Source organism: Rosa chinensis, chromosome 4 (genome assembly GCF_002994745.2).
Source record: "Rosa chinensis cultivar Old Blush chromosome 4, RchiOBHm-V2, whole genome shotgun sequence".
NCBI classification, from domain to species: domain Eukaryota; kingdom Viridiplantae; phylum Streptophyta; class Magnoliopsida; order Rosales; family Rosaceae; genus Rosa; species Rosa chinensis.
Genome location: NC_037091.1, coordinates 57,425,486 through 57,437,579, shown reverse-complemented (window position 1 = coordinate 57,437,579; position 12,094 = coordinate 57,425,486). Strand labels below are relative to the sequence as shown.

Here is a 12,094-nt window from a genome sequence, read left to right as displayed (position 1 = left end):
GGCCTCCATTTTTCCCTCTGATATTTTCATGACTTGTTCTAAGCTCCTCGTATGTTCTCGAAACGAAAGGGACTCCAGTTACATCTTTTAGTAAAAACCAACTTCAACTCTCGCATTGAGACAGAAGATCATCCCGACTATGTTCACCACTTTGAGCTTGTAGTGTAATTTGGTGAAGAGATTGAATGATCTGTTATTGACAATTCCACCAACTTTTTCAGCCTTTTTTGAGTTTTTTCTTTCTTTCCGATTAAGGCACAAACATGAAAATTATATTCAAAGAATCTTACATGCTTTTTATTTTCAATACACAGATTACATTATAGGTAAAATAATTCAAAATCACACTTTAATCGACTTAAAAAATGAAAAATAATTTTTTTTTCAATACTGATTGATAATTAGCTTCTACATAGTTGAAATGTCCAATTTATTTGTGACTATTGATAAAATGCTCTAATCCGCTTCAATTCTAGTAAGGTAGACCTCTTTCTTCTCGAATTGTATTATTACCTCCCCATTGTCAAGTTGCAAGAATTGTCATTTCTCAATAATGTAATTTAAGCACAGCAACGTACTCTTAGATTCAGTCCCTGCACGCATTGATGGATCCAAGATTTCTAAGATATTTATTATAACGGGACAGATATTATACTATACAATATCTTAGCTAGAACCCATTATTCTAAGGACGAAGTCGGTCTTCAATATCTACCATTCCTTTTTCTCTTTTCTCTCTGTTTCTCATTCAGCCTGGATTTTTGCAATTTTCAGATCCAGAAATAAGAAGTCGACCATCGAAAACAAACCTGTCACTTTCAATAGGTTTGTAAAGAAAAGAAAAAATGCACACACAACACGTTAGTGCGAGGATAACGAAAGGAATCGCTTAAACTAAACTAAACCGAAGCTTTAATTATCAATGAAGGAAAGTTTGGTTAGTGATGGAAAATGGTGTACTCGATTCATGTGAAGGGAAGACAATTACCCAACCATGCACGCAAGCAGTTCGATCACTTTTTGGGGCCTTAATTGGCCTTTACTTCCTTAGCTGGAGGGAAGCTTATGATTCATGTGCTTACATTGATTGTTCTATTTTCCATACGAGTTAAAACGTAGCATATGGAATTAGTTTGTCTTCATTTTGTTAAGGGATGCCCTCGATCCTCATGTCCCTGTCGAAATGAAAATTAAGCATATAAAATCTCAACGATGTAGAATGAAGTTGCTTAAAAAAAGAAAAGGCTTCTATTGATTAGACATTTTAAAAAGTCATATGCATCATTATTGGGTAGTAAATTTTGTAAATGGTACTTAATTATAGACTAGTTGCATGCAGTGTACATGGACATAGCCAGGAATTAGTTTAGGTTGGGTTAATTTTAGCTATATAAAATTTTTACGAATAACTCATTTTTTGTTTTGTGGTTTGGAACCCAAGAGAAAATTATGACCAAATTAAACTCACAAGATGAAGACTTGAAGGGATAAAACCCCCAACCAAATTGTCCTCCGCTGCTCCCTTCCAATACTATCATCGTCTACACAACAAAAGCAGGGTATTCTAATTGATTGTATACAGCAAAGAGGAGCTACGGAAACAGACAATTAATGTATTCAATGCATCATACAAACAGACTTTGATTATAACCCAAATGAAACCGTGGAGGAAGCCATGGCTGCTAAGGAAATCAAACTTTGATTATACAAACATCAATGCATCATATACAAACAGAATCAATTAAAAGTTTAAAACCTTAATAAACAGCAACTCCAATTGACCCTCGCATCCAAAAATGGCATTCAACCCTCACATCATTATCATCATCTTGGCCCGGAGAGCATATAACTGACTCGCATCTATAAACTTTTTCAGCAACAAACGAACAATCCTCAAAAAGGACAAACCCATTCATTCATATACAAACAGAATCGATTAAAACTCAAATGAACAGCAATTCTAATTGACCCTTACTTCAATTTGTGGAGCGGTGGAGGTGGCTCGGTGACGGGACTGAGCGTCTGAGCTTCAGAGAGTCAGGGGGAGTCGCGGTGAGGGACTGAGGAAGTCAGACCGATAGGACTGAGCCTTAGAGGGAGGTGGCTCGGTAGCTGCGTAATTGATTCTCACTTCTCAAACAGACAGTGACTGAGACACAAAGTGACAGGACCCACCCCGAATTTCACCCTGAAACCCGAGGTGGCCCTGTGGGGCCCACCTTAGGGATAACTCTACCAAAAATTCGGCAGAGTCACCTCTAAAATGGACTACCCAAAAACCTGTAAAACACACTAAACACTTCAAGCAAACCAACCTTATGCTCCTGGAGCCACCCTGCTCCCAATTACCAACAACTCCACTTTCACAAAACACAAAACTCAAAAATACAAATCCCAAGGTTATGCAGAGCAATACTATACACAGGGATATAACAGAGGAGTAAAGGATCAAGTGATCCTACACTGCGGAAGTAGTGACAACTATGCCTCAAATGTCATGTACGCCCGACCTCCACTAATTCGCCTGCAAACTGGGCATTAGAAACCGAAAGGCCCAGGGGAAAGTAGACGAAAAACGTTAGCGTGAGTGGACAAAAATAAACAATTTAAAGGAAAAAGGATTTCATACTTTCCCACATTTATTCTCTTTAATAACCGATGCATGCAACAATTAGAAAAATACATTTAGCTTTAAATCCAAGAATTCCAAAACGATAAATCGACTAGCCTCGCTAGTCACCACATTCGAAAACTATATCGTAAAACCGAAATCTCATTTCTCAAGAAAATAAGACCAGCCCCGCTGGATACAGTGAAAATCGGACTAGCCCCGCTAGTCAAGCAACAATAAAATATGGGGAAGAAATTTCACCATACAAAAGAAGGGAGCCTTATTGGCTCGGGTCGGAGTGTCCCACACTCTAGAGCATCCCATGCTCTCCTCTACTCACCTACGAACACATAGTAAGTAGGGAGGAGTACTAATAGGCTAGCCAGTAATATAATATATATATAACGACCCTGGGTATGGTGGTTAAAAACCGATAAATCAATAAAGCTTCCCCATGTCCCACGTATAAAGACAACACGGGTACGATTCCCAACCGTACCCGGAAATACTCAAAGAGTCGTATAAATTAACAGCGTGTCCCACACGCTAAAGAAATAAGTAGATTGTCAATGAGGCATTCCCAATGCCAAAAATCGAATATAAATCAATAAAGCTTCCCCATGTCCCACGTATAAAGACAACACGGGTACGATTCCCAACCGTACCCGGAAATACTCAAAGAGTCGTATAAATTAACAGCGTGTCCCACACGCTAAAGAAATAAGTAGATTGTCAATGAGGCATTCCCAATGCCAAAAATCGAATAAATAAACAAGAATTTATTCCATCGAAATCCCGTTTCGAAAATCTTTCAGAAATCTCAAATCGACGATTATAAAGATAATATAAACAGTATAAATCTCGAAAATCACATCGAAAATCAATTCGTCGAAAATCAACATCATTTATAATTTCGAATCCGAGCATAACAACTTAATAACCGAAACTCACAACCGGTATAAATCATAATTACTCGTGAGAATCATTACTTAAAAGCAAATCCATGAGATAATTCGCAATCAACTTTATATGCTCGGAAAATATGTTAATAAAATAGAACATGCTTTAATAAATAAATGCATGCATCACTTATTTAAAACAAACGTCCACTCACAGTACTATTGGGCAACCACGCAAACGAGTTCCTTCATCTAGCCGTAGCTCGCGACATTGCCCTGTACACAATTATATTTTCATAAACGGTAATCCGATAAAATAATTACGAACTTAAACGAAATCCGAAAATCCCTATCTCCAATACTTCTCAAATTCAACCCAAATCTCTTCCACAATTCCAATTCCTCAATTTACATATTCCATAATGAAAACGAGGGAAATCCGACCGTCGGATTTCCCATAATTCCACCACAAAACTCCAAACTTCAACAATTCCAAACTCCTCCAAAATTCACCAAACTTCACATATATGCTCTATGATAATTATAGAATTTAACTAGCCAGAATTTGAAATTAAAAAGCTACCCTAGCCGCCGCTACCGCCGCCCACAGTGGCGGCGCCGCCGCCACCATCTCCGATGGCCACCAAAATTTGACAGTAGCACCTTCTCAACACACTGATTCAACTTCATAACTACAACAATTCCAAATAACAACTAGAAACAGTCGAAATCAATCCAAGAACACAAACCCAGAAAATTTCAAGAACCCTAATTCGATCCGGCCTCTACACTTCAAATCGCGTTACAAGACCATAGGGGAAATGATCAGTGGTAAAAACCAAACCTTCGACGAAGAAATGGGGACCGGAGGTGGCCGAAATCGCCGGGAATCGGCAAAAGTCCCAAACTGCAGCCGGAGTGGTTTAGGCTTCGATCCGTGGTTTTCCGGCCAAATCGTGGAAAACCAAGGCTGCTGGGGTGCTCAGAGGGAGGAGGCGCTCCTCTGGTGACCGGTGGCACGCCCTGTGGTGGCCGGAATCGCCGGAAATCGGAGGGGGGGAGGAGGAGGCCGAACCGGAGAAGAGAGAGCTCGGGGGGGAGAGGAGAGAGAAAGAGCTGGGGTGGTTTCCGGAAATGGAAACCTACCCGGGTAACTTTCCATTTTTATCAAAAGTTACCATGAACAGTAACTTTACAATTTTGGTCATAACTCTCACATACGAAGTCCGATTTTTACGTACCACATATGCACGCGCTCGGTTAAACGTCTTCTACAACTTCCATGAAGAACATTTTCTCAAATTTTGACCCGAACAAAAAGTCAACTTTTAGGGCCACTAAAAGTACTAAACCGAAAGTAAAAGTGAAAGTAAAGGTCGTTTACCGTCCAAATGACTAGTAAACACGTGGATTTAGGTTCGGGACGTTACAATCTCCCCTCCTTATAATAATTTCGTCCTCGAAATTTCATACTGTTAAAGTAGAGGTAGCACACATGTACTAATCTGCAATGCAACATCCTCAACGAAGGTAGTACTCAGATCATAACAAAGTGGGGATGATATCGCACGATCGATATGCAAGTCTGCTCAACTCATGCAGAAACTAACTTTAGATCTAGTCCAAGAGGTGGCCAAAAAAAAATAAGGGAATCGACATATAAAAAGGAACAGTCCTCAAGCAGAAATATAACCAGTCACTGTAATCTTGAATACTGTATAAGGAATAATCGTCTCGCCCGTCAAGAAAACCAAGATGTGGAAATAACGATATAACCCACAACCAGAATGAACTTCTTTTCATAGTCTCCCAAAAGACTAATCAAAACAATATCTCATCCAATGTTTCCAAAACCTTGAAGCTTGTCGACTTATCCTTGGTCAAATTTTTCTCTTACAATCACAAGTCAACTACTTTGACAACCCCAAAGATTTTCCTATAATTCCAACTACTCAAGCAAATCAAAACATGCTTATAGTTCAGATAGCACGAGGTATTGACATCACTAACCATTCGATCGAAATAGTAGCATTCGTAACCTCTTCAATTACGTCACACAGTGAAGATCCACCCCGTTCTCCAATAATATTGTGATAGTATATCAATTCCATACTTAATACCTTTCCCTTCGTACGTGCGTTCATGGGGGTAACCCAACCGCTACTAATATGCCACAAAATAGTCACTGTTAACCAACAAGTCCAAAACAATTAACTTAGCTACCCCAAAACAACACTTCCTCTTTTGCCTGTTGTGCACAGATTATTGATCAAATATCATTCACATAAAGATCCCACAATTGTCAAATATAACAAAGGTAGCTTCGAACAACCTATAAGTTCTTAATCATGTAGTTATGGGGCCCCTACACATCCACTGCGTTACCCTGATACCTGACTAAAAATCATTGGTCCAGCCTTGAATTTATGTTCCAAGTCGACTACGAAAACTCAATTGATAGTTGCCCTGCTGGCCACACCTATAGTATCTCAAACTGGTTAACTAACATTGTCTCTTGAAAACTTCTTATAAAAATAATGTGGTGGAAAACTTTTCTGACTCAAATGTGTTTCAAGGAATCTACTAATTACCAACGTCCCCAATCAAAACTGCTAAAATTCCTCACATGATAATACTTACGGTACGCAACGAGTACCCAGTCGTTCGAAACTCGGTGTAAAGCAAAACCATTACTACTCACTCTACTCCAGCCCAAAAACTCAAATCCAGGAGGAGATGCATCACTAAAATTGTTCTTAACAAAGGATACACTTCTTTAATAATCATATGTCAGAAATCTGGTTAAATTCATTTCGTTCTCACTGTCCTCTAATGCCACAAATGATAATTCTACTTCGTATGCCAATATAATTCTCACCACCGAAAACAATACTTGATTGGAATTCTGATCAAATTCAAATAAAATAGCATCCCTTGCTGACTCAACAGTTTTAAAGTATAGATATGCCCTCAAGCATTACCAATAACTCTTAGCCACTGCTAAGCAAAAATTCGTAAAAACTCTTTTGCTCAAAACAACCTGGAGAGAAAGTCGAATAAGTGCCCAAATAGAAAAAACTCAAAGTCACTTAATTAAACAAATAACACTTTGTGTACCACAGAAACGGAGTCTACTTCTCAAGATAGGAAAATATGATATCGAAGAGGTTCATTGTCTGATGTTACAAGAATCAATGGAAATCAGTTATGTCAAACCACGTTGAACTTGCAAGTACTAGAATATAGCCAACTCCTTTTATTTAACTTAAGGCCAAAACTGATAAACAACAATTGCCCTTACCAAAAAGAGGATAAGATAACCACAAATCCACTCCTCAATCGACACTTGACTTCTAAAATTTTAGTTACAACAAGGATCTCAATGACTTTCTTGTGCTAACCAAAATTGTACCAAAAACTTTCCAAATCTTTTCACCAAGAATTAATTCAATAACATAACCATAGTAGCTCAACAATTAGTACTTAAATATCTATTGAACCCTTGATAGAACATAAGCCCAATCAATTTATTTCAACTCACCTCCTACTTCCTGTTCAAGTTGTCTTAACTTTAGATAAGTAGTGACCGGATTTCACTCATACCAACAACTTCCTATACATTTCCAATTAAAGGTCACCAGGGTGGCAAAGTTCGCTCAATTCCTCCAAAGAAATCCCTTACACATAATCGATTCAAGCAATAATCAATCCCCCAAGGTAGCCAACACAATTCACAAGATCTTTCCTTTATATAATTCATAGGACACCCGTCCAACATCTTGTAGCACACCAAGCGATATCCGGATCCGAACGTGGTCCCACCACAATAATGATCCAATTTCCTCAAAGTAATCATCACTGAAGTACATCACTTAAAACAGACTACAATACCTTCCACCCAAGATAACAAGAGTCTTGGTCAAGCCTTAACTTAAAATATTTCCAGAGCCAACAGAAAACTTATTTCCTTTAAGTTATTCCACCATCCACTAATATCATATCACAACCCATTCGTCCGGCAAACTTCCACTAAGAGTCTATCACAATTCAACCTTCAAGGCTCCGTGATTTAAAATTCGAATCAGATTCCGTATCACAAAGTAATTCCGTTTGAACTTCTAAGAACACCGAACTATGTCACTATCACTATTCCCCAAATTACGTACAACCGTTTCACTCATAAATGGATAAACAAAGGAATCCGTTTGAATAATACCACATACGAAGAGTTGATTCCAACTCTCCCAATTATTTTCCGACCAAAGTCGTAACTCTATTATAAAACCTTAAGCATTCTTCCGATTCTTGCACTTCAAGCACATATCAACTGTAAAAGCCCATTCTTGTTAATCTCCCTACTCGCTACCATCCAAGACTCAGGTAGACAAAACTAAAAGTCATGGTATCAAAAATCAATCTCTTTTATTCCGAGCAAAACTATGCTCATACACCTTGGTTAGGTCAACGACCCAAATCGACAATTGTTAAAAAATCTCATTCTACTTACAAGTCTCATTTACTATTATCACTTCTCACTTACCAACATCAGTGACCATAGCCACTTGAAAACACAACCTCTAGACATAACAACCCAGAATAATTATTTAATTTTCTCTATAAATGGTTTCCAACACTGAGGTTCCCAAAGAACCACCAAAAATTTCCAATAATATTTCAAATGCTACTTAACAACCAATCACATCACAAAACATCTTTCCCGAAACTTGGTTCAAAGTCAGAACCACCATTATTACCAAGTCCATTTCTACCCACAATCCTGATTCCCGAAGCAATCATATCATCTAGAGACAGCCCAAAGCTATTGTCGCTCGTCTCAGACACTCAAACACAAACTTGAACTCCGGTTTCCGCACCTTAATCCCTGCCCCAACAACCTTGTTGGCATCAAGGAAACGACAACCACAACATTTTCCTCGAATCACATTTCGTAGCACAACTCGAAACTGTAGAGTAGTTTTACTCTACCATCACCAGGGATAGGCGCAAGGTAGTTAACCAATCGAATACGCAAAGAAAACCCTAGGAGGTCGGCGTACAAGAGGCATAGCACCAGAAGAAAACCAACTAACTTTGTACCTTACACACTTGATGAATACCACAGCACCGAAGAGTACATGATGGGGAACCGCTGCAGTCGGGCCATCACTCGAGAGGTACTGGGCAACACCAAGCATATAAGGTAACAGAATAGAAACGAGTCTACAGAACCTAACAACCTAATGTTCTGATACCAAATTGACAGGACCCACCCCGAATTTCACCCTGAAACCCGAGGTGGCCCTGTGGGACCCACCTTAGGGATAACTCTACCAAAAATTCGGCAGAGTCACCTCTAAAATGGACTACCCAAAAACCTGTAAAACACACTAAACACTTCAAGCAAACCAACCTTATGCTCCTGGAGCCACCCTGCTCCCAATTACCAACAACTCCACTTTCACAAAACACAAAACTCAAAAATACAAATCCCAAGGTTATGCAGAGCAATACTACTATACACAGGGATATAACAGAGGAGTAAAGGATCAAGTGATCCTACACTGCGGAAGTAGTGACAACTATGCCTCAAATGTCATGTACGCCCGACCTCCACTAATTCGCCTGCAAACTGGGCATTAGAAACCGAAAGGCCCAGGGGAAAGTAGACGAAAAACGTTAGCGTGAGTGGACAAAAATAAACAATTTAAAGGAAAAAGGATTTCATACTTTCCCACATTTATTCTCTTTAACAACCGATGCATGCAACAATTAGAAAAATACATTTAGCTTTAAATCCAAGAATTCCAAAACGATAAATCGACTAGCCTCGCTAGTCACCACATTCGAAAACTATATCGTAAAACCGAAATCTCATTTCTCAAGAAAATAAGACCAGCCCCGCTGGATACAGTGAAAATCGGACTAGCCCCGCTAGTCAAGCAACAATAAAATATGGGGAAGAAATTTCACCATACAAAAGAAGGGAGTCTTATTGGCTCGGGTCGGAGTGTCCCACACTCTAGAGCATCCCATGCTCTCCTCTACTCACCTACGAACACATAGTAAGTAGGGAGGAGTACTAATAGGCTAGCCAGTAATATAATATATATATAACGACCCTGGGTATGGTGGTTAAAAACCGATAAATCAATAAAGCTTCCCCATGTCCCACGTATAAAGACAACACGGGTACGATTCCCAACCGTACCCGGAAATACTCAAAGAGTCGTATAAATTAACAGCGTGTCCCACACGCTAAAGAAATAAGTAGATTGTCAATGAGGCATTCCCAATGCCAAAAATCGAATATAAATCAATAAAGCTTCCCCATGTCCCACGTATAAAGACAACACGGGTACGATTCCCAACCGTACCCGGAAATACTCAAAGAGTCGTATAAATTAACAGCGTGTCCCACACGCTAAAGAAATAAGTAGATTGTCAATGAGGCATTCCCAATGCCAAAAATCGAATAAATAAACAAGAATTTATTCCATCGAAATCCCGTTTCGAAAATCTTTCAGAAATCTCAAATCGACGATTATAAAGATAATATAAACAGTATAAATCTCGAAAATCACATCGAAAATCAATTCGTCGAAAATCAACATCATTTATAATTTCGAATCCGAGCATAACAACTTAATAACCGAAACTCACAACCGGTATAAATCATAATTACTCGTGAGAATCATTACTTAAAAGCAAATCCATGAGATAATTCGCAATCAACTTTATATGCTCGGAAAATATGTTAATAAAATAGAACATGCTTTAATAAATAAATGCATGCATCACTTATTTAAAACAAACGTCCACTCACAGTACTATTGGGCAACCACGCAAACGAGTTCCTTCATCTAGCCGTAGCTCGCGACATTGCCCTGTACACAATTATATTTTCATAAACGGTAATCCGATAAAATAATTACGAACTTAAACGAAATCCGAAAATCCCTATCTCCAATACTTCTCAAATTCAACCCAAATCTCTTCCACAATTCCAATTCCTCAATTTACATATTCCATAATGAAAACGAGGGAAATCCGACCGTCGGATTTCCCATAATTCCACCACAAAACTCCAAACTTCAACAATTCCAAACTCCTCCAAAATTCACCAAACTTCACATATATGCTCTATGATAATTATAGAATTTAACTAGCCAGAATTTGAAATTAAAAAGCTACCCTAGCCGCCGCTACCGCCGCCCACAGTGGCGGCGCCGCCGCCACCATCTCCGATGGCCACCAAAATTTGACAGTAGCACCTTCTCAACACACTGATTCAACTTCATAACTACAACAATTCCAAATAACAACTAGAAACAGTCGAAATCAATCCAAGAACACAAACCCAGAAAATTTCAAGAACCCTAATTCGATCCGGCCTCTACACTTCAAATCGCGTTACAAGACCATAGGGGAAATGATCAGTGGTAAAAACCAAACCTTCGACGAAGAAATGGGGACCGGAGGTGGCCGAAATCGCCGGGAATCGGCAAAAGTCCCAAACTGCAGCCGGAGTGGTTTAGGCTTCGATCCGTGGTTTTCCGGCCAAATCGTGGAAAACCAAGGCTGCTGGGGTGCTCAGAGGGAGGAGGCGCTCCTCTGGTGACCGGTGGCACGCCCTGTGGTGGCCGGAATCGCCGGAAATCGGAGGGGGGAGGAGGAGGCCGAACCGGAGAAGAGAGAGCTCGGGGGGAGAGGAGAGAGAAAGAGCTGGGGTGGTTTCCGGAAATGGAAACCTACCCGGGTAACTTTCCATTTTTATCAAAAGTTACCATGAACAGTAACTTTACAATTTTGGTCATAACTCTCACATACGAAGTCCGATTTTTACGTACCACATATGCACGCGCTCGGTTAAACGTCTTCTACAACTTCCATGAAGAACATTTTCTCAAATTTTGACCCGAACAAAAAGTCAACTTTTAGGGCCACTAAAAGTACTAAACCGAAAGTAAAAGTGAAAGTAAAGGTCGTTTACCGTCCAAATGACTAGTAAACACGTGGATTTAGGTTCGGGACGTTACACAAAGTGTCGAGACTTAGTAAATTTTTTAAATTATTATTTGGGTTATACCTATACTTGACAACTTTTGATCCAAAATAGTCTTAGGCACAGCTACGTCCCTGGTGGTGTACTAAATGGATGCAAAAATTATAGGCCAATGCAGCATCATTTCTTAGTGGTCTATCTATACACGGAGTTCGTCAACCTTAATACAATTATGCATTAGTGCTTAAACTTCAATATCTCAGCATGAACAGTTTACTGAGCCGTGGTTAAGCTTAATTTTCAATGGTCTTGTGAGGAAATATGAGTTAGTCTCTGAGCACACTTACATACTCAATCTTCGTTGTGCTTGACTTATGTATTTGATGATCTTAGATGAGACAACCTCAAATAAGTCAAATTCAACACACACTCAAGTTGTCTCAAGTGTTAGAATTATACAAATGAAAATGTTGAAAACTTTAGCTTAACAAAGAGAGGTGGATTATGATTTTCAGCTTGTATCTTCCATCAAAGGATGGTTTGAACTTCCAAGTAGTAGAATGTCCACACTTTGTTATAATG

The 12,094-nt window shown here is 39.2% G+C and overlaps 1 long non-coding RNA gene across 1 annotated transcript; it reads right to left on the bottom strand.

The window, feature by feature from the left end:
* Positions 1-797: 797 nt before the first annotated feature.
* Positions 798-2,158, bottom strand: LOC121052472. The gene is made up of 2 exons (XR_005809196.1): positions 1,469-2,158; positions 798-1,175 (listed from the first exon to the last, which is right to left on the bottom strand). It is a non-coding gene; the product is annotated as an uncharacterized LOC121052472 (long non-coding RNA).
* Positions 2,159-12,094: the final 9,936 nt, after the last annotated feature.